Source organism: Hirundo rustica, chromosome 3 (genome assembly GCF_015227805.2).
Source record: "Hirundo rustica isolate bHirRus1 chromosome 3, bHirRus1.pri.v3, whole genome shotgun sequence".
NCBI lineage: Eukaryota > Metazoa > Chordata > Aves > Passeriformes > Hirundinidae > Hirundo > Hirundo rustica.
Window position 1 is genome coordinate 3026861 of NC_053452.1, and position 22993 is coordinate 3049853.

A 22993-nucleotide genomic window follows, 5' to 3' on the forward strand; every position below is an offset into this window, starting at 1 on the left:
CCTGCCATCACAGAAACCTCCGTGGTGGCTGGCAGCCGGAGGGTGACATGAAGATGCGTGGCTGGGGAAGAGCTCAAGGAGATCCCTGTGAGTCGCAGAGGGGGCTCGTGAAATGCAGCGTCTTCAGAGATGCTGCAGTAGCTCCCACACCTGGCCCCTGTCGCATTTCCCAACCCACCTCTTGGGAAAGTCTTTCCCCTTCTCATAAACCTTTGAAAGCCTTTGCTGCTTCATAGAGCAAGGTATGGAAGAGGAGAAAAATCTCAGTTTCACTCCTGACTTTCTGCATTGAACCAAAGGAAACGTTGGTTTCCCTTTGGAAACCTTGGCTGGTTCATCAGTTCCTCTCATCCTGAGTGGTTTTGCTGGAAGTTCCCTGCTGTCCCTGGTTTCTCCGTCCGATTCAATCTATCTTGTTGCAGAGCTCTCCACTTGAGTCTATCTTGTAGTCATCCAAAAATTACCTCTTCCACCTTTATTTTTTTCCTTAGCACTCCTTCAATTTGAATATCTGGGCCGGTAAGAATATTTTGGGTTGCCCCACCTAATGGTCCAATTATTTTCCTGTATTACCAAACAGACTTAACTGAATTGCTTTCAAACATCGAGGGTTAATTAGTTACATTCCTGTTTCTCTGAGAAGACTGAAAAATTTCATTCCAAACTCGCCAGAAAATAAACAAAATTTAGACTAGATTATTTTAAATGAAAAAGGGAAAATGAAAGTTTGACTGCAGCTTACAGCGCTTGTCTCAGACTTGTTGAAGGGAGCTGAATGCACATGAATGACCTCCTCCATAAACACGTCCCTTCCTTACTCCATGAATGTCTAATTACGGGTGAAAATGGGACAACCCCAGCAACAGAAATTTATGGCAGCCCTGCCTAAAGCTTGATGGGTTTAGATATTTTTGCAAGAATGTGGGAGACATTGGGATCAAAAACTGTTCTGGCAGAGTAATGGCAGGGTTTGAATGTGTGGTTTGGTCCTGGGTGAATAGCTTAAATCCCCAGGCTGTTTCATTTGGAGAGAGAAGCCAACATTGATCCTTTCTGTGGAGATGTCCCATCTGGGGGTTGGAGACTGTAGGGAACATGCTACGCTCCATGAAACTGTTGTAATTGTACTTTTAAATCCATTTGTGCAAATCTGCAAAGAAGTGGCAAGTAAAAAAAGGAATTCGTGGGGAGAAAATCTGTCTTTACTTGGCTTCATATGAAATGTTACTTGGACCTCGGATTATAGAAAGGTTAAGCATCATCACTCTACTCACTGAACTATAGAATAAACCAGCAGCAGTGGTGTGAAAAATCCAACCCTCTAGGTTATTTGATTTTTCTTACAAGTGTCTGCAGCAAAATGTTTTGGGGTTGGTTTTTTTTTTTTCAGGTCTAATGGCATTTTCAAACTAAATAAGTTTATGTGTATTTGGTTTTGCAAGAAACAAACACTTAAATCTAGGTCAGGTTGATAGAGAATTTTTCCTTTCTTTTCCCTTCCAAATTTTCATTTTTCAGGAGTATACCGATGAGTCTCTCATTCTTTTAAAACCTCGCCCTCCAAATTCTACTTACTTATTCCTGTAGAGCCCTTTGTGATAATCACTTGTGAGAGCTGCAATATCAAAATATGTTTTATTGTGATGCACTTACTTCAGGATAGTGTGTTCCATGTTCTGTCAGTCCTTATGCTCTTCTGCAGGTGCCTGTAAGTACTCAGGAAATGCAGAAACTCAAACCAGTCTTTTCAATTTAGTGTTTTAAAACAAAGTTTTAGCTTTGTTACGTTTAATTTTTATAATTCGTTTTATTGTGCAGAACTCTGAGGGGGGGGAGTGAAATGATGGGTGGGTAAAGGAGACAGTAAAAAGAGAGGAAGAGGGGCTTTGTTTGGACCCACTGCTCCAAGACGAAATCAGAAACGAAGGTTCATGGCCCATAATATTTTCAGGTGCTTTTATAAAGGGATTTTTACTTTCCCTCTACTCTTTTAATTTTTAAAACACCAGCTCTTTTTATACGGTGGATCTGGGGGCTGTGTATTCTCATACAGCTCCTGCACGGTGTCAGTAGGCACTACACAAATGACAAAACCCTGGTTTTGTCTAAGTTCAGGGGGTTTTTTTTCTGTTTGTTAGGATTTTTTGGTTGGAATTTAAGGGTTGCTTAAGGACAGCGAATTTAAGGAATTTAAGGGTTGTTTTGGGACAGTGGAAGCAGCTCCTTTGGGAAGCCCACACGGTCATTGCCCTGTTGCCATGACCGCCCAGAGCTACTGATCAGCATCGCTCTAAGAGCACTGCGGCTCTCTGGGGTACATCCAAACACGGGAACACGTAGCCAGAAAACACTACCAGTACCAGCCTGGCCAGTGAGAAGGGGGAGGGCAGGGGGGACAGACCCCAAACACAACACCACACTGATGCCTTCATGTCTTGAAACCTGTCTAGAGGATTAATAGTCCCTGCTGGTGATGGTCTCTGAGGTCTGATCTCCCACGGTTGTGTCCCGTGGCAGGAGAGTGGGAGAAGAGAAGAATCCTACAGACACCTCTGCCACGCTGGCTGGACACTCTTGTCTTCAACCTGATGTTCTTTGAGACCATTTTTTTCCCCTTTCAGAGCAGTGACATTCCTTATTAGCCATCATTTTTTTTTCCTCCAAAGTGGGATACACAACAGATGGTTACACTGGTGAGATATGTGTGTTTTTCTCACAAGGAAAAAAAAAAAGAAAAAGGCCAACTTTGCAGCTCTGTTTTGCATTAACCACAGAGGTGTAAAATGCTGCCAAATTTGAGAGCATTTTTATTTATCTCTGGCTTGGCTTCATATGATTGCAAATGACTAGGCAAGGTGTGGAGAGTGAAAAGTCAGGCCCAGACTCACAGGGGAAAGGGGAACTGGCTGAAAGATCTCTTGGATTGAAATTCACTCCAGAAGGGAAAAAATAAGAGGAGGAAAATTGTTCCCTCTCTCTTCCTCTTGCTGCCCTCTTTCTTCTCGTGCATTTTTCGTTCTGGTAGAGAACTATTTATGAGTACTTTCACAGTCTGACTACTGAGCCCCTCCTTCATCTAGAGATTATTTCTCCATGCCATCCAGGGAGAACTACCTGCTCCTTTTTTTGCCCAGCAGAGGTTATTTGGCAGGGATGCTGCTATTCCTCCTTGCCCTGTCAGAGGTCTCATACCTGGTACTGTTCGCTATTTTTGTGACCCCGGCATATTTTGCTGCCATCGTTGGCATCACGGGCACCACGACCCCAATACCCTGGGTACAGCCTGGAACAACAACAAAAGATGATTCCTGCCCCGAATATCTTTCATTCAGCCGGAATGTTTCCCAACCTATGTATTAGCAGAGGGGGAAAAAAAACGGGACAAAAGAGAACTCCGCTGCAGGGGCCTTGAGGTTTTCACAAGCTGACGTTTTTCGGGTTGGCAGCCTGCCTGGCTTCGCCGTGCGGCTCTTCAAGAGGTGGCATTTCAATGCCACGCATCCAAGAAGGATGGGGCAGGCGGGCAGCAGAGCTGATGGCCCACCCTGGGGTCGAGTCCTCAGCCAGGAGAACCTCTGGAGACACAGGCACAGCTACCGCCGATTATTTCTTTCATTCTTTCCCTCCCGCTTGCTCATTATGCTTCGGCTTTGAAACTGAGCTTTGTTTCAGCCTGGTAGCCCGTGGCAGTGGACTGGAGAGAGGAGACTTTTACTGAGCTACCAAAGGCATTGTGTGCACGGGAAGAAAATGTGTGAAGAATTGAAATTATATGGTTGTACTGGGAGTTTGTTGTGGTGGTAACACTGGCTCGCATCTTCTGGTAGCTAACGGAGCATGGTGGGATGATCTGAAGATGAAATGAGTTTGATATGCCGGGACATGACATTTAAAAAGAATGGTGAAATGATATTTCTTATTTCCCTTTGTGCAGAGAGAATGCATCTTGGCTTTCTGCACAAAGTGTCTGATTGTGGGGTACTTCCAGTCGGGTTCTTGCCTTCAAAATAGGAGCCCCGCTGTCCACTCCTCCCTCCTTCCCTTTTGTCCTGCTGCTACAGACAGTACCCAAAGCACATGGTGGAGTCCCAGGTCCAGATCCTGAGCTTCCCCAGGCCAGTGCCCACGGGAAGCACTAACAGAGGCCTCTGCAGTAGGGCTGCCCCCTGTGATGCTCTTGGAGGCAAATGGCAGCAGGGTGTAGAAAGTCAGAAAAGGAATATTCCAGAGATGTAGCTCCCAGCGAGAGGTGTGACGGTTTGACTAAGCTCTGGTGATACTGGCATTCGGGAAAAATGGTTTCATTGGCAAAGTGGGGAAGAATAAGGGAAACCTGAAGTCTGGGGGCAGAAATATCTGTTTTCAACGTATCTGGAATCCTAGGAAGGGCAAAGTAGGTCATTTTTCCCATGGAAGTGATCGTGAGCAGATTGATATCTGGGTTTTTGCTAGCCAAGCTAGTCAGCTAAAATTGTTTAAATGTCATCAGCTACATAAGCTACACATTATTTTTTTTTTTTTCCTGGCCCTTAATCAGCTGTCCAGGAAGTGCTTTCGACGTGCACCGTGTGAGCTGAAATGGCACATGAACAGTGTCACAGGTGACACCTCCAATCTCCCTGTTCGGGAGGGTGCATGCCAGCGAAACCACATCACAGGCACCTGCACACTGGCAGGAAGCACAGAAGGAGTGTTACCATTGCCAGGACAAAGTGATAGAAAGAAAAATAACGTGAGTGGAATTATTCCTAGAAATGTCTTTTTCAGTAGTCATCCGTTCCTAATAATCCCTGTGATTTGAGAGAGTCCTCCTGAGCCATAACTCCTTCCACTGAACATGGAAATCATTATGGGTGTAGATATCCTTAATTTGCTTCAGTGTAAATTAAAGCTGGATGCCAGCTTAATTTATGTGCTTTCTCTAAATGCTTTTATAGATTTCTTTTTTTTTTTTTAAGATCAAAAACAAAGTACCCACCACATATGATAAGAATGTTGCTGGTTTGGGCTGATTGCACTTTTTCTGTGTATAATGAAGAGCTTACTACTTGTGAGCAGGGAGAGGATTTAATGAATCACAAAAGTACATAATTTATTGTAGAATGTATTCCACACATATTTCAGAGCAAATTCCATGGAAAATGTATGTGAGTCGTATTTCTATGAATCAGACTCTCAGAATTCTTCCTTAGAAACAGCTTGTCCTACATTTTTATAAAGGAGCTGCAGCATTTATAGTGCACCATTGAATTAACATCTTGTGGTTAAAAATGCAGCCCGAGAAATTAAAATGATATTTGAAACATAAATCCTGCGTGCTAACAACTATCGTTATAAAAGCCAGCCAGGATCAACAGACATAGCTTGTTTTCTGCAGGGCTCTTTCTGGAGACCAGCTCTCAAAAAAAACCCAACAAACCAAAAAAACCCCAACATCTGTGCAAATGCAGGGGGAAAAAAATAAAAAGAGCCTCGACAGGAATAGAAGCCATCAGTGGTTAGGTGTGTTATAAATACATTATTACTTCATTGTAATGGCATACAGGCTTTGGCGAGACTGGGGGTGACCTCACCGGCTGTCGGACCTCGAGTAACTCCCGGGGAAGGAGCCTGAGGGATGGGATTCCCTCCCTGCACACGCTGATGGGGAGTGAGCAGAGCCAGATAATGTGCAGGGACTCCACGGTGGCTGTACACCTAGGAGCTTTGTATCAGACCTGGCAACGAGGGGCTTTGGGAGCTTTTGTTATCCTGCCTCCCAACCAAACGCGCAGAAATCTTTTGTTATGTGCTCAGAGGTTCTCACCGGTGTCTCCACCACCTCAAGCTTGGCTTGATTGTTAGGTGCTTTTGTGACCCCATCTTTGCAAAGCAAAATCCTGTTCTTACTGCTGGATGTTGAGTGGCGATTTGAGGGACTTGGCTTCAGGCAAAATCTTTGCTAAAATGCCGGGGCACCTGTCCTCTTTAAAATCAGCACATACATAGCCTTGGGCACCCTAAATATTAGCTGCTGCAGAAATTTCTGGTTGATTCTTTCTTTTTAGTCTTATTAAAACATATTTTGAGTCATAAGAAAAATCTCAGCCTCCTCCTGGAAGACTTTTGACAAGAGGAGAGAAAATTTTGCCACCACAGAAAACAGAATAAACAAGATGAAGCTTTCTTGGAATATGGTCCGGATTTATCTTGTGTTGCTTCTTAGCAGACAATTATAGAAAAATTTGTGTGACTGTGTACAAGTACAGACTTGCAGACAACCTCTGGTTTTCAACCAAAACTGGCAAGACTAGTGGCAGAAATGGTTTGGTATATCGAGACTATGGCTAGAAGCTTGAAGTTGATATACTAATTGAGGATTTTATCATGTTTTGATCACGTTCTTTTGACTGTTCCCTGGGATCACGGAAACTAGACAGGGGGAAAAGGTGATGCTGCAAAAAGGGATGGGAGATTGGAGTTAATAGGGCGCTAGTAGGTTGGAGCTATCAGGCTGCTTGGTAGGACAGCACCTAAGGCAGGGGACTGCTGAGGTTCCTGTCCTCCTATTTCACTCCAGCAGCTATTCTTGGTGGCTGCAGCCCCAAACGGTTTCTTCAAAGCCAGGCAAACAATCTGAAGGACAAACGTCCCAAAACTAAAGGAAAGAAAACATCAATAATTGGTGCTTTTGTTTCTTTGCCTTCTTTTGTGGTCATGACAAAAAGCTGGGGTCCCTGTGGCTGCCACATCTTCTGTGGCACTCAGAAACACTCTGTGCTGGAAGCACGACACTTCTACTGCAACCAATCCAAAAGAACCAGGATGCTTCAAAAGCCTTCAGAACATCACCCAGCTAAAAGCAATTATCTTTCTTAAGGCCTTTCCTGTCTTAGCTCCTTAAATTCGTAAGGCTACAGGGTCTAAATCCAAACTGCATACAGCATCTTTTGGGACAGGAGGCCAGTCAAATTCCGGTACTTCATATCTCTGCAGCCACTTGAGGTCCCTGCTTCATCTTAACTGTGTAACTCAAACCTCTGGAGATGAGCCTGTTTTGGCAAGGGATATTATAAGAACAGACTCTACTTAGAAAATATGCACCAGGAAATCATCAAAAACTTCCAAGATTAATTCATTTGTTTGTTGGTTGGTTTGTTGGCTAGTTGGTGTTTTTTTTTTTTTTTTTTTTTTTTTTTTTTTTTTTTTTTTTAATTCAAATAAAATCCTCTCTTCATAAAGAAGGCCAAAAGCTGATGTCATGACTGCTGCTGATCTGAGTTTAAATCTACACTTTCCCAACAGAGACCAGTAAGTTCCACTCAAGTTGTCATCTTGCTCATTTAGGTGAAGAGGGGCAGAAATGTCCCCTTTCTTCTGTGCCCTTTTCCTCTTTAGAAGTGGAGGGTAGGAAACAGGATTTCTGCCGCTCGTTTCTCTCCATTCTCAGTGTTGCACAGCCCATGAAAGGAGTGAGATCCAAAGATGGTTTTGGTGACCATGGCAGGGCAGTAGACTTTGAGCTTGGTACAGCCTGCTCCACAAGCTGTGATGCCGAGCAAATCTCGAAAGCAGCATGGATCCATCTCAGGGTTGTGGCTCCATCCCTGCAAACACTTTACATCACACTAAGCACGTTGTACAAGAATTTGTCTGCCAGTTCAGAGGCTGTAACAATATGTCTTTATTCCAGAGATTTTTTTTTTTTCTGCCCCCACAGCTCAGTAAATTTATTACAGTAGAATATGGAGGAAAAAAATGAAACATGGGGCATTTTCAAGATTGTATTGCCTTTTTTATGTGCCCTCCCCCCATTAAGGAGGAATTGCTATAAGTGCGGTCAGTCTAATTTTGCTATCCACATCATGGCCAAATAAAAAAAAGTAGGATTTTATATTAGCACTTTTTGGATAGGATTTTGCTGTCATAAACAGTCTCAGCAGGAGTTTCAGCCAGGGCTTGACTTGCAGTAGTATGCTTGAAATGTCTGCTTCTGGTTTCCTTACGTGGGACGTTGGTCCCAGCTCTTGTGGATCTGACAGATCAGCTGATGACAACTACATATTCCCTGCTTTATGTCCTGCCTTTTTAACTTGCTCATCACCAGCTTTAAGCACAAACCAGAAGGTTCAACAGCGCCAGTGGGATAGGGCAGGTAACATCTGTGAGCAATTATACGTGGGCTGGAAAACACCCCAAAACACTGGTGCTTTACATGGAACTCAGTTAACTTCATTGCTGAGTGTATGTAAATCTGAGTAATATTATGCAAAAAAAAAATCCTACATTTAAAGAAAAAAACCAAACAAATGAATACCCTCCCTTGTTTTATTAGTATCTAAAGTTTTTAACACTGGTAAAGGGAGGATTATCTTGTTTTCACACTGACCACCTCTCCTCGCTGGTGCCATGTCCTTTCCCTCCTCCTGCAAAAAGGAGGAGAACCAGTCACCCAGCTTTACCTGCTCAGCCACACAGGACTGTGCCACTCGCCACTAAAGGCTTTGGGAACATCTGCAGACATCTGGTAGATGTACCCACTCTGTCTGTCTGCTTTAATCCTTCACCAGACATTTCAGATCCGCTTTTTGAAAGCACCCTGTAAAAGATTTGCATAATTAAAAGGAGAGTGGAACTTCCAAAAGGGACGGATGCCTACCACTCTTGCCTCCCGCCATTAGCTGGCAAAGGGTTAAAGTGGAGTCCCAAAGTCCTTTTTAAACCTCCTGCTTGCTGTTGTTGTTGTAGTTTGGGGTGGAATAGTCCTCTGGATGTCTGCAGGAGCTTTGCTTTTAACGTCAGTTATAGCCTAAGAGCTGGGATTTTTTCCAAGGCGTTTCACACTTTCTTTTGAGGTTGGGGCCAAAGTTTAGATGTTTCAATACCCGGCACACAGGCCCCCAGCCCCTTCCCTGGAGCTGGCCTGCAGACCACTAATTCAATAGGAGACATGGCCTGAGTAATCCACGTTAATGATGTGCCTATTTAAACCATGTTGCCTGATAGGAGATGTCTGGTACCTATTAACCCGAGTACCAATTACACCCAGAGGATGCGAGAAAGGTTACTCCTCAAGAACACGGGCTGCAAAATGATGCACAGAAATGAACGAGTTGCTGTGATTTTCTTTGCCTCTCTTTTCCAAAGGCGGGGGGCGGGGGGGGGGGAGGAAAATGAGATGTGCTTGGCAAATCTTAGGCACTGGGCATTAAAGAGTGGCTACTGTAAACAAGGTAGTAGAAGCTGTGTCATCCCTCCTCGTCTCCTCAATTTGCAGCCCTTTATTTAGAGGTTCTCTTGTTCTTGGAGTGAGGAAAGGCCTGGTTTTGAAAAAAAAAAAAGCGTGGGGCCAGATCCCCAGAGTGGAGTAGTCCTGGAGACCTCCCTGAAGCCAGTTCAACCCATCCCAGCAGAAGCTACAGCCAGTTATCTACAGCGTGGAGCCAGTGGGTGGGGAAGGTGAAAAAAAGGGCTGTTGCTGCTGAGCCTTTTACATCGGTTCTGTTTACGTGGGAAGCTTGTTATTCCTTTTCTGGCTAAACTAATCCCACTCGGGGAGATGGCCTTGAGCACACACAAAGCTCCTGCAGCCAGCAGCCAGCCGTGATCAGTGGAAGGCTGTGCTGCGTTGTGGTCAGAGATCCAAATATTCCCTTTCCTTGGAATGCAGCTTCGCTTGTTTCCTTTGAGGGCAATGTCTGCTCCAGGCCCCCTCCCCTCTCTTCTGGCACTGCTGGGATAGAGCACTTGGTGGGTGTTGTAGAAGAAGCCAAGGGGCCTGCCCTGCACGGCTGAGGTCTATTATTTTTTCTTAAGGAAGGGGGAATTTGGAAGAGACAGAGTATTATTTCAAGTTTGGCTATATTTAAACTCTCAGCTTCTTCAGAGATTGTTACCTGGTGTGTGTTAGCAGGTTGCCGTGGGCTTTGGAGTGGCAATGTTGACACTCGCCTTCTGAGAAACTGAACCCAATTTTATTGAAAATTCCCATTTTTGCGTGACTTCAGGCATAACGTTCCATGATCAGTATTCATTTTCTTGGTATGATGAAACTTCAGGTATGCTGAAATAAGGCTTTATATAATATTGTTGCATCCTGCAACAATAAAATTGGTTTGGATCACTGGGAAGGAGAAAAAGAGGCTGATGGCTGGGGGAGATGTTTTCTCAAGTAAGAGTTGCCCCAACAGCAATGAAAAGAGTTGGATTGAGTGCTTTTTTTTTTTTTTTTTTTTTTTTTTTCCCCATCACTAGGAGCATATTTCATGAAGCCCCCACTGAGGTTAGATACGCTGAGCCTATTTGCATACTTGGAAGAGCTCCCCTTTTAGAGGAGAACAGTGAACACCTCTTGCATTTCATATTTAGGTTCTAAATATAAATGCAGTCTAGAAGGAGTTTGTCTGTGAAACTACCCTAACTGCTTGCTTTCTCACTAGCTAGACTTCTTAATGGTGTGATTTTCTATGCCGGGGAAGTTCTGATTACAATATGGGCACAAATGTGCATGTTGTGCACCCTTGTTAATTGAAAGCCTGAATATTTAATGCGCTGAGGGTGCACATCTATTTGCTGAGCGCACAAGGAAGGCTATGAGCCCTGAGCACAAATATCCAATAGATACTCGGGCCAAGACCTGCATTTGCACTGTTTTGGGTAAAGACAAGGACTTCTGGACTACTAGGACAATTTGGCATATTGGCCTGGCGCAGAGCAATGTGTGATTAAAAAACAATTCCGCAGTGTGGATCCATTTGAATACCAAGTTATTTTATAAAGCCTTCACTGTGTGTTTTGAATGCACATTTGCTGTTATGAATAACAGGAATTGTTTGGCTTGGCCTGCCTTTGTGCCGGTGCCAGCTGGCACAGAGCAAAGCTGTGACACATGACACTACAGCTGTGTCCACATGTTTCTGCCTTGCAGTCTCCACTTATATAATTTACTTTTTTGATCCGCAGTCGAACTATTCAAGTGAGTATAATTTCCTTTTTTGATCCAGCGTCGAACTATTTAAGTGAACTCATCAAATTACACATGCCAGCCACTTCTGTGAGAATACTTGTTTTGTCATTGTCAGAAAAGTATATTCGCTATTAGTCATTTGTGGCAACACAGCAACTTTATTAAACCCATTCCAGTAAAAAATACATCCCTAATTGAACTCGAGTATTTATTCCACTTGATACACATAATTGCAAGACAATAGCTCCGTATTTAATTAAATGAGCCGTTAAAAGAGTAACTAATGGTGACCTTACTGTAACTGATAAAGCAGACCACGCTTATGTTTTCCTGTACGTCATTGGGATGTTCTTGTTTGCCATCACGGCTGGATCTGCACTTGGGAAACTGTAACCTGCTACATCCAACTTAGTAATTTTTGGCTGTTTATTTTTTCTTAAGGCTGTTACAGGAGTACCTCTTATGTGATACTGTATTTAAGATTGGAATGGATGGAACAGAGAGCTGAAATTGAACTTAAACTAAAGTTACCGTAGTATGCTGAAACTCTTGTTGAAGAAAACACGCTAGCTCAACTCCGGTTATCCAAAACCAAGGCAGGAAACAGAAGGGAAAAAAATAGGAAAAAGATGTCCAACAAGTTTTTTCAGCCTGCTGGTAAAGCAGAAATAAGATGGCAGTAAAACAGACAACGTTTTCATGTAAGCCTATTTTATTTTATTTACCTCTTCAATCAGAGTGAAAGAGGAGAGGGCATGGATTTAGCTTTTTCCCCTCCATTTAGGAAACAGTACCCAAGCATTTTATTCCCAGCGCGCGCTGAGCTCCGCTGCAGTTTGTGCTGCCTTGCCTTAATTCAGTGCAGCTTTGCAAACGTCAGGTCCCCTACGGACCAAAGTAGCTGCGCATTATCTGCCTTATGGTCCTGGTATGGTGCTGTTACAGAGCCAGGGTCACAAGTTCATGGCAGAAATGATTCATGTAGCCTGGAGGAGGGAGCCCAAATTCAAGGCGTGAGACCTGAGAGCAGAGTGGGGGCGGATGCTGCTGGCTGCCCCCGTCCCAGGCTCTCCCCTTGCTGGCTCTTGTAGAAGGGACAGAGAAGGTGTGGAGGGGGCAGAATCATGTCTGGTGTCCTGTGTGACCTGAGCTGTGACACACATATATGGATATACACGTCCCTTTTAAAAAATATATATAAAAATACTATATATATATATATATATATGTATGTATATACACACACACACACACACACACACCTATAAATGCATGGGAAAAGCTGACCTGAGTTTGAACACAGTGCACTGTGGTGAGAGCTGAGGCATGCATGACAACCGAATATTAAATTCTGTTAGCACTCGGAGATATTCAGCAGCAAAGAGCTTTAAAGAAACCAAAGTAATTCAGGTTTCACAACCAAAAAAAAAAAAGAGAGAGAATGCGTAGAACTTTAAAAAGCTGAGTATTTTCTCAAGACACTCAGTAAGTATTATGTTCTTGGTCAATAACATTGCCTTTATAATCGTATTGACAACGTGTGCAGAAACGTACGTGGCATGGCAAATTGCAATTTAATGTCAAATGACAATAAAACAGTCAGAGATCATTCAACTGAAACAAAATATCACTTTAATTAAGCGCTGCACAGGATAGCTGTAACAAAACGTTATTAACACATAAAGTACTCCGTTTCAGGTGAGGCTCAGGCTACGAGAAAGCAAATTCGGAAGCAAAAGCGTGTATTTCACTCATCCCATTGTGCCGAGGCACGGCAGCATGTGAAATGAGATCCAGTTGCCCTCGAAGCCAAAAGGGAGCTTTTGTATTTTAATGACTCATGAGCTACCACACGTACTGAATTTGAGGCAAAACTCAAATGGGAGAATGTACTCTTTAAGTTGTGTGTTGGGTTGGGTCTCTTTTCTTGCAGAGAGGTGAACCTCAAAAAATTTTGGTCTTTTTAATTTCTGGTGCTTCTCCCAACTCTCTGAATTTCTGGTGCCCACAGCACAGAGCCTGAAAATCTCATGGAAAGGCTTTTCCAGGCGGGTTTGGGAGCCCAGTCAGGCTGGGGAGCAGAACCCAAAGCAGACCTTTCTTGTTTGTGAATTAGGCAGCAGCAGGGTACACATGGTATAGACACCTGAGGGAGAGAAGATAATGAAAGCCAGGAAGCGTGGATCTGTATAAGTGCAGGAAGGCATTGACAAAATTTTTTCCAAACCCCTAAAGAATTTTTCTGATCTTTAAGACGGTTCTTGTTTAATTTTCATGTTTCCTTCTCATTTTCCTAAATAGACTGATACAACAAGGCTGAAATACAGCAAAAGAACTACTTGCACTTGCGGTTTTATCGAGACTTTTTACAGCCAGTTTAATCAGACAGGTGTTTGGTTCCTTTAGTATGGATATTTGCATGACATTTAATATTATTTTTTCTAAAATCCAGGTTTTACTGGGGTGTGGGATAAATGACTGGTATCAAGGCTTGGTAAGAGCCAGAGGAAAAATCCATACTCTGTATCTTGTTCCTCAAGTTTTAAGTTAGGGAGGAACAAGTAAGCTCTATGTACACGCTGTGAGAAACAATCCCGAAGTAATTAAGGTAATTACGCATTTTTAGGTATTGGACAACTCCCTTTTATTCATTTACATGCAACGAAAAATTGAAAGGTGTCTTGAGAACTCTGTGAAGACCGTGAAATTCCCAGAGTGGCCAGCTCAGAGGGATGTCTTTTCCTTTCCTGACTCGGAGTTCAGCGTTTAAAGCAATTAACGTGAGAGTTACATTGAGTGAAACGCAGACAAAAAAAAGATTTACGCACATCTGTGCCCTTTGCAGACGGTTTCATCACAACCCAGCTAAATAAATGCCACTGCTCATGTTTTGAATCAAGCCCTCAAGGTGTTCAGTCATTCCAGCCTCAAGCTGTGCTGTCTCCACCTGAAAGCTGTCGCTCAAAATAGCTGAGTGTCAGGTTTTCCTGTGGAAACAGAGCTGGTGCATCAAATAAATAACAAAGTGTCACCTGGAACTGTCGCACCCTCTCTGATGAAGTGCATCAAAAAAAAAAAGAGCATTATTAATTTCAATGTCCATTGCATCACCACGCAAAAATTTTCAAGTGATGAAAGCAGAGTTTTTTTTTTTTCTTTTTTTGTTGCAGGACTTTTAGATTCAGAGGAAAAAACACGCCATTTGGCTGGATGTGTATGGAATATTGAGGAAATGTTTTGTAATCTCTTGTCAGTTTAGGAAGTCTTTGTGGAATGGAAGAGTTCTTCATCACCCTTTACTCTCTGGGCTGGTCCTCTCAGACCAGCCTGGCATAGCAACAGCAATTTTATGTCAAATTTGAGAATTGTAAGGCAGTTGGTATGGTCATCACTCCATGGTGAGGAAAGTAGGGATGAACTGTGGGACAGGAATAGCTGAGGAGAGGGACATTGCCTCCTTTTTTTTTGTCTTGTAGAATATTCCATTAATTTGATGCAAGATGTGTGTTTTTGCCTTGTTTTTCTTCTTATACAAGAGTTTAATTAAAAAAAAAAAAAAAGACATTTAAGACATTTCTACATCTTGTGAAACTGCTTTTCAACTATTTCCTAATTCATTAATTGTTTTCACTCTTGGAAACATCCCCTTTATCCATTGAAAACAGCTGATTAAGTAATTTTGTTTTTCTTAAAGAAATTAGGTATATTGATTTTTATTTTTTTTATTTATTTTTTTTTTTAATTTACTTCTGTCAGACAATTTTGACAGGAGTGGCCTGAAGGTCAAATACAAATTACCTCCAACATAGTTGGAGTTTGGAAGATGCTCCACAGTAGCTTTAGGAGAGACAAAGTTGTCTGACATAAACAACTGGTGGAAATGCTCCTTTTAAAATCTAGACATAGGAGTGAAAAGGGAAGAATTAGTCACTGATGTTTCGTGTCCCCTTCCCAGGGCCAAGGCATTAGACTTGAATTCAAAGCAACCTTGTGGGACAAGGGAATTTAGTCAAAACCCTGGACAGGGAAGAAATACGATGTTTTACCTTTGCTCTCTGAGAATCCTGGTACTAAAGCAGCAGCCTAAGGCTTTGGGATGCGACATGAGAGTTATTTGCAAAATGATTGATGTTTACAGGATCAGCATAAAGAAAAACAGACCCTCTTCCTGTATTTTTGTGTGTGTGTGTGTATGTAGCCTTGCCTTTTAAACTGGTGGTATTTATTAAAATGTCTAACAAAAAGAAACAAAACAAAAACAAACAAACAAACAAAAAAACCAAACCCAAATCAGGTCTATTCCCTCCCCAAGACCCATTTACCATCCAAACAGAAGCTTTTGACAGAAGCTTTTGAATCAGCTCTAGAGAGGTTTTTGGGAATATTTGGTGGCGCTTTGAGCCATCTCTCTGGACAGATTTGTTTGGAGGTATTGCAGTTGATAGTTTAGGTGAGTGCTCAGTAACTGTGGCTTTCCCTTTTTGTAAACCACCGCGATACGATGTGTTTTCCAATTACACTTCCAGTTGCAGTGGTTACCATTTTAGAAGAACCATCTGCCAACAGTTACCATGCTGTGGTATCTGAGGTCCCACACTTATTTCCTATTCTGAGGACAGAGCAGACTTCACTATCTCTTACAGAACTTTGAGGCAAAAGTTGATTAATGTTGACTTTTTAATGGTAACCACTGTGATTTTTTTAAAAAAAATTCCTATAATTCATGGTATTATGCGTAATAATAATATGAATATCACTGAATTATTTATAAACTTATGTTGGTAAATAATAATGAGGTAATAACAGTGAATTATTTCTATATTTACACCAGTAAATAATGAGGAAGAGAAATCATTTAGAGCAGGCTCGGTCTCTCACTAGCCTACACCAATTAAAACATTTTTGCAAATGTATTTTCATGCCAGAAGAGCAGAGCTGCCTTGGGGAGGTTTTAGATTCCAGAAAACATTTAGAGGTTACGATGTTCAAGCAAAGCCTGAGTTTGATGGTGTTAGCAGCAGTTGCTGCCACCATCTTTGTATTTATAAATGGGAGTGAAAGAGAGGAAACAATTGCTGAGACTCCCGCCAGGACATGCGGTTTGGGTTTCCATTTTTGAGGATGTTCAGGTGTGAGAGTGCAGAAAATAGCTGTAGGAAACCCCTGGAGGTGACAGAGATGAGAGGCCTCCTCTACTCATTGCTGTAAAAAGAAAATTGAAAGGTGGCTTGACGTGAGGAAGCTCTCAGGGGAAGAAAGTACCAAGCAATGCAAAATTGTTTAATTTGGTGGATAAATGATGCAAAACAAAACCTGTATCAGGGAGCTGAAATGAGACAAATGTAAATTGGAAATGTAGGTGCTCCTGGAATAAATAACTGCTCAAACAAAGTGACAGTATGAGAGGCAGATTTTTGTGCTTTCAAATTAAAACAGAAGGCTGTTTACTAGAAAATAGTTCCTTATAATAGAAGCGCAGTGGGGGGGGGGGGAAACAAAAACAAAACAACAACAACAACAACAAAAAAAACCAAACAAAAAACCCCACCAAACTTAAACTCACCTGCTTGGAGTTCTCCACACAGAAAAGAGCCAGCTACATATGCCTCAATTAGCAGTGAGTAAACTCTGTTTTTCTGCATCTGTCTGTAGCTGAGCATGTGATTTTGGCTGAAGGCAATTAGCAGAGTTTACTACAAGGGTAACTTCATCCGTGGCATTTCATAGCCTGCGATAAACAGTTCTGCCAGGACCAAGTCGTGTTTCCCCCCAAAGTTAAACTGCACGGAGCTGTTGCGTGCAAGCTGTGTGTGTTGTGGGAGGTGTGGAACGTGGGATGGAGACGAGGAGGGTCTGGGATCCATTTCCAGCCCTGCAACCCAACTGGCTGTCTTCAGGCTACTCTTCAGCTGTCACATCCCTGCTCTCCCACTTATAAAACTGGCATTACGGTATTTACCTTGTTAAGGAAGCGTGTCGTGGTCTTCAGCTAAAAAATGTTAAGGGCTATTACTATTTATTGTTGTGTTGCATTTTTTCCACTGTGTTTGTTCTGATTTACTTCTGCAAATGCTACTGGCTTCTGTTCTGAAAGATGTCACAGCTTGCTGGATGGGAGCTGATTTTCTTAGCCTCTAGTTCAAAAGAGGGGAGGGCCCCCTTTTGGACTGGAGAAGAAGGTGAAAAATATGACATTTTTAATGGTTGTGTCCTGCCGTGAATCTCTTGGATATGAGGGGGAAGTCAAAATTGTGAAGTGGGCATCTCCTGGAAAGGAGGAACATTGAGGAATTGCTTCTTTAGCTTTTATAACTCAGTTCTGAGAGAAACTTTTTCCTTTCAAGCTGTTGTGTTACTTAAAACACGAATGAGGTGTCTTGCTGTGACTGCGTGAGATGCATTAGATAGGATTGTCTGCAGGAGTGGGTTGGAAGAAAGTGGTGATTGTTTGACCCCCTGCCTGATTCAAGGTGCTCAGTTGAAACATACCTTCCCTCCAAGGGTGGCCTTTTTCCAAAGGCATTTAAATCACTCAGGGGCACGAGTCCCACTGATTTCCAGTCTCACCCAAAACGCTGCTGCAGGAGCTGGGATCGAATCTTCCTCCCGTTTCCTAAGATAGGTTCAGGCAGCTGGGGACCCAGCAGAAACAACATCAGGAGGGACATCTTCTGTGTGTCCCAGCGTGTCCGCGTGAAACGCTGCCTGCGTGGTGAAGAATAATGCGAAAAAACCCAACCGGTTTGTGAGCATTTGCCACGCCTGAAAAAGCAGATGAAGCCGTCATCTAAAAATTGTCAGCCGTGTTTTGAACTCTGTTATTGGAGCAAGGATATCTTTGAAGAGAGAAAAATGGGGAAAAAAAATGAAAAAGTTAGCCCTTTTGAAGAAATGTTGGAGTATCCAAGCTCCAGCTTCGAAAATTTTTCCCCCACCACAGCTAACATTAGCCAAGTCGTAATCCGTGCAAAAACTAGGACAAGTTAGATGGTAGCAGAGCCATTGAGCATGGCTGGAGCGGGGCTTTTTCCTTTGGAGAAGGAAAAGCAAATCCCCACGGGATTCCATACCTGCAGAGCTCGCCGCCTTTTATCTTTCATTAGCAGATATTGTGTGTTATTGGACAGTGCCTTGTGCAGTTACTTGCAGGAACATTTAATCAAATAATCTATTCTTCTCCCAGGCGGCTTAGCCCGCTGCAGTTTTATAGTTACCTACTTCAGCTGGAACAGTTCCTTTCAGCTGTAAAAGCAAATAGGCAACATGGAAAAAAAGTCTCGTTTTATCAAAACAGACAGAACTATTCCAGCTGCTGATATTAAGGTAAAAATAGCAAGGTTAAATGTTAAACAACCTCTGAGTGGACTTTTATAACTACAAAGAAAGCCAGACCAGTTGCTCTGAACGCGCTCTCCATTAAAAAAAAAAAAAAAATCTTGTTTTACTTCTCAAAAGAAAATTTATTTTCCCCCATTGCTGATGATTAATCACAGTGGAAAGTAGTTCCCTTGATAACAAATGTATCAGTAGCGTGCGGTGCTTCCTGCTCCAGCATCTTGTAACTCACAAAAGTTTCCATGGCCAGATTTGAATACTCAAAGTGCTAATAATGTCTGCTAGTCAGCCTTCCTACTGCTCAGAAAATTTCACTCCTGTGGCTTTTTGGCTTGTTTTGAGAAATCACTGTAGAGGTTAGTGAACTTTTCAATGTGTTGGTATTTAAACTGTGGTCAGACAGTGAAGGAGGAAAAAAAAAAAAAAAGAAGAAAAATAAGAAAGAGAAGAAAAATGTTCATTAAAAGAAATTACCTCTTAATAATTTTTTATGTGAGCACTTGCATAGGAATTGAACTGATTGTGAAATCTCCACTTTTAAATGGAATTCCTCTGACTCTTAACCTATCTTAAAAAATATAGTGCATTAAATGAAAAGATGCTTAAAACAATGCTGGGGTTTTGTTCCAGAGAAACATTTGGGCACTTTCACTGGGAAAGGAGGTTAAAAGGTTGTCAATGCTTTCTCCAGGGGCTCTGTCTGACAGTGAACATGTGTTTCCTCCCTTTAATCGGCTCGCCAGTAGCCAGAAAGCTGCTTGTTTTCTGCAGAGGTTGTCAAAAATGATTTCAGTCTGGAGACGATGAATGATAAAAGAGGTTTTCAAACACAGTTTTGCACTGTAGCATTTGCAGTCCCAGAGAGGATGGATTGTATTACAATCTCAGTGCAAAGGGCCGTGTTCCCGTAGCAGGAAAACAGGGCCTCGTTCAACCTGTTTGATGCTCCCACTTACCTTTCAAACTTGAAAAACCAAAGCTGGACCTCAACTAAAGGGGGAAAAAAAAAAAAAAAAAAGGAAAAATATCATCCCAACAGCGTGTTCCTTCTCTCTGGTAATTTAAGTGGTTTACCTTTGGTAAAATTTCATGGTTTCTCCTGCTGTTCCTGAGTGTCATGTTTCCTTCAGGAGTTTATGGAGTGCTGCTTCTTTTCCTGGTTATTTTATACAGGCCAGAGGGTTGTTCTTCTGGAGTTAGCAATAAAACTTTCTCCACTAACACTGAGCCTATAGTCCGAAGATCTGGTGCTATAAAATACCACCTTACCTTAGTTTCTGCCGAAATCATCCTTTCAGGTAGAACTCAGCATCTTCCTGAGATACCTGTGTGTATGCAGAAATCCAGTTCTTTATTTCTGGGCAAGACATTGAAAACTGGGCAAGTAATGCCAGCAAAAAAAAAAGATTTCACCTTCAGGGATTACTGCCAAATGCAGAGTCCAACAGGGGATTTATGAGGCTGGCTGGATTCTGGTATCATTTCCACTGAGGGTATTGTAAACTCTCCAGAAATCCCATACATCAGATATTATTTTTAAAAACACAAATGCAATAATATCAGCAGTAAGCCTTGTCCATGACAGCTGATTTTATCCCTGGACCCCTGCAGCCTGTACCCAGTGCCTGTGTGATGATTAGTTACCTTGTCTCCCGAGCACATTGATTAACATGATGCTGGATGTTTTGCCATGTTATAAGCTGTTTCTTTTTACCAGAAATTCTTTCTTCCCAAACTCCAAATCAGTTCAGTATTCAGTACCACAGCCATCAGCAAACTGGTCTTTTCCAGCTTTTTCACTGCCAAGTCCCATCTGGTCTCTATCACCTTTCTCTCTATGTGAATTCTGCCACAAAACCCCACTTTTTTTACCAACCTTCCCATCAACTTCATCCATCCCCCCCCCCCCCTTTTTTTTTTTTTTTTTTTTCCCTTTCTGTTTTAATGCTCGTAATTCTATTTACGTTCTTCCTCAGTTTCTTCACCACCCTCAATCAGAAGAATGTGCAGAAAGGAGCACCTGCAAGTGCTGTTCATCCCCCAGTTCCACACAGCGTTGTGTTTTCAGGAGGGAAGGGCTCAGGAGTCATCCTTGCCAGCTGGGTTCACCTCGTGTGGCTGGCAGTCAGCGGGAGGACATCCCCTCTTCCACACTGGTGTTGGCTGCTGCTGGATTCGTCTTTCCTGGTGGGAGCTGCATCCATCTTTGCCAAAACTTGGGTGGAAGAAGAGCTGGGAGAGCAGTGGGAGTGGGAAGCACTTGCAGGGGGATAACTGAGCTCGGCAAATGCCCCCGAGTAAGCGCCGTGCAATGCGGGTCAGATGGATGGAAGGAAAATAAATTTTAGACATATTGAATATATTTGGTTGCTCGATGACACTTCCCATGTTCTCCTACTCTATTTCTTTTCCTTGGCTTTTTAGCTGATAGAAGGGACCACGGCAGAGCTTCTGTCGCCAATTTCAGCAATTCTCCTTTCGGTTCTACTGCGCTGCTCCTAACAGGAACTTCCTGTTTACTCTCTGCATTAAAAAGGATGTATATAAACAGGAGAGTCACAGAAGTTACTAAATGCTAGGCACAGAAGGTTTTTATTATCAACTTTTGAGTCTCGTACACAGGGAAGTCTTCATTCTTTCTTTTTTCTTTTTCTTTATTTCTGAGCACAACTAAATTCCAAAATACTTCTCGAGTGGCAACTTGCCTTCCAGTCTTCGTTGTTTCTGACAGCATATTAAATAGTTTGAGTTGAGTTTTTTGCCAAGAAAGGCAGGCTCTCAGATGGCAACTGTACTGGGTAGAACCAAAAAATGGTGTGTGCGCTCGAGGTATGCTTGGGAAACCTGAAAATTGGAAAACGTCTTTTTTTCATCTGAATGCGATTACCATTCAGGCAGTGGAATGTCGTCACTGGGAGGTTTTGCTGCACGTGTGGTCAGCTTGGGAGTCTCCACTGGCGTCAAAAAGAGGTGTTAACAGGTGCATGGAGAATTTGCTAATGTGCTCTGAAGAAACCTGTGCGAATCAAGAAAGAGTGCATGTGTCTGGAAAGTCCCCATCTCTCCCAACAGCATCCATGTCACATCGCTCTCCACTAGTTCTTGGGCAGCACTTTGAATATTTAAAGCTCCTTCTCAACGAGAAGTTTCATTGTGACCTCGGCCTTCTCAAAACTTTTCTCATACTAACCAAAGTGCCAGGGAGAGACGAGGCAAAGGCAACACATCCCACCAGGAGAGGGTCCAGCTCCTCCTCTTCCTGATGCCGAAATATTTGGTTAATGTCATAGGTTTGGCTAAGTGGATTCAATCAACTGTTTTCACCCTATTATAGTTCATAATCCCTATTCAAGATGAAGTGCACTGCAGCCTAATGAATGTGGTAATGGAATCCTTGTGTATGTTTTTCCACAGCGGGGTGCAGATTAGCATAAGTGTCATATTCTGTTGGCATGCCTGCTATTATATCTGAGGCGTTGCACACACTGGGAATTTTTCAACTGGATAATAATAAGATGAATATGGTATGCACATGCACATAGAACACACGGGTTTTAGAAAGTGATTTATAATAAATCTCACCTGGAGAAGCATTATGATAGATTAACTTTGTGTTTTGGCTCAGAAACACAATGTTTTAGCCAAGCGAATGGTAACATGAGTATAAAAGAATTAGATTAAATTTCGTGCGCAGTTTTGAAGAATGTTGTCATTTAGGGCAGCAGAGTGCTAAGAGTGCTGGTAGGTCCTAGGGTTTCATGTATTTGTACGTTCAAGTTCAGAAGCCTGGCTCAGATGTCCTTGCCCCTTGCTCAAAGCTGATTGTTACAGCTCCAAGGGTTGGCACATGGGTTGAGAAAAGCTTCTGGATGGTAGAAGATCACCATGTCTGTGCCTCCTCGGGCTGTTGCTGTCAGTCTGTGAAAGATGAAAAAGAAAAGAAAAAAAAAACCCAGCTATCTTTATTTCGTTAGCACTTAGGTTTTACCTGCTGAACCGGCTCTTTTTCTCACAGACTGAACTCACAGTCTCACAGACTGTGTCACTAGGACACAGCAGTTCGTGCTCCAGCAAAAATCCTTTACGAAACACGGAATCAAGTGTGGAGTGCCGTGGAGTGGTGCGTAGTGTATGGTCTGTGTTTGACCCATGAAATCAATTTTGCTCCAGATTGTGGGATGCAGTTTTAATTACTTAAGGCGTTTTAGTTTTTCTCTGGTTAAAGAAACTCTTGATGAATCTCCTTGCGCCTCACCCAGGAGAGACAGCACAACTCATGATTAGTCCCAGAATTTATTACTTGATTATTGAAAGTGCAGGCCTGAGAAATTCGTACCACTTAAGGAATGGTTTAGTGTGACTAATCAAAGAGGTTTTCCTGGCACACGGGAGGTATCACTATATATAGACTAGCGTAGAAGGGCGTATCTTTATGCTTTTAAGTATGGTGGCATGGTAACAGCTCAAACATATTAATCAGCCCAAGGTAAGTGCTGCTTCTGTATCATATTTTAATCTGATTCTTTCTACAGTGCTTGAGAAATTATATCTGTGGCTACAATAACATATAGAAAAGAAATTGCTTGCCAAGTGAATGAGACAATCAGACCAGCCATTCAGCCCTCAGAAATAACCACAAATTTCATTTACCTTTGTTATCGGTGCATTTCTGTGCAATCACAAGTCAGACTGTTTGAACTTTACTGAGAAGTG

General features: G+C 42.5%; 1 long non-coding RNA gene across 2 annotated transcripts in view; it reads left to right on the forward strand.

Moving 5' to 3' along the window:
* Positions 1 to 20770, forward strand: part of LOC120750726 (uncharacterized) — a 52872-nt gene extending 32102 nt beyond the window's left edge. For both annotated transcript variants that reach the window (XR_005700124.2, XR_005700123.2), the window contains exon 3: positions 20257 to 20770. This is a non-coding gene — a long non-coding RNA (uncharacterized LOC120750726). The remainder of the gene's footprint in view (positions 1 to 20256) is intronic.
* The last annotated feature ends 2223 nt before the right edge of the window (positions 20771 to 22993 follow it).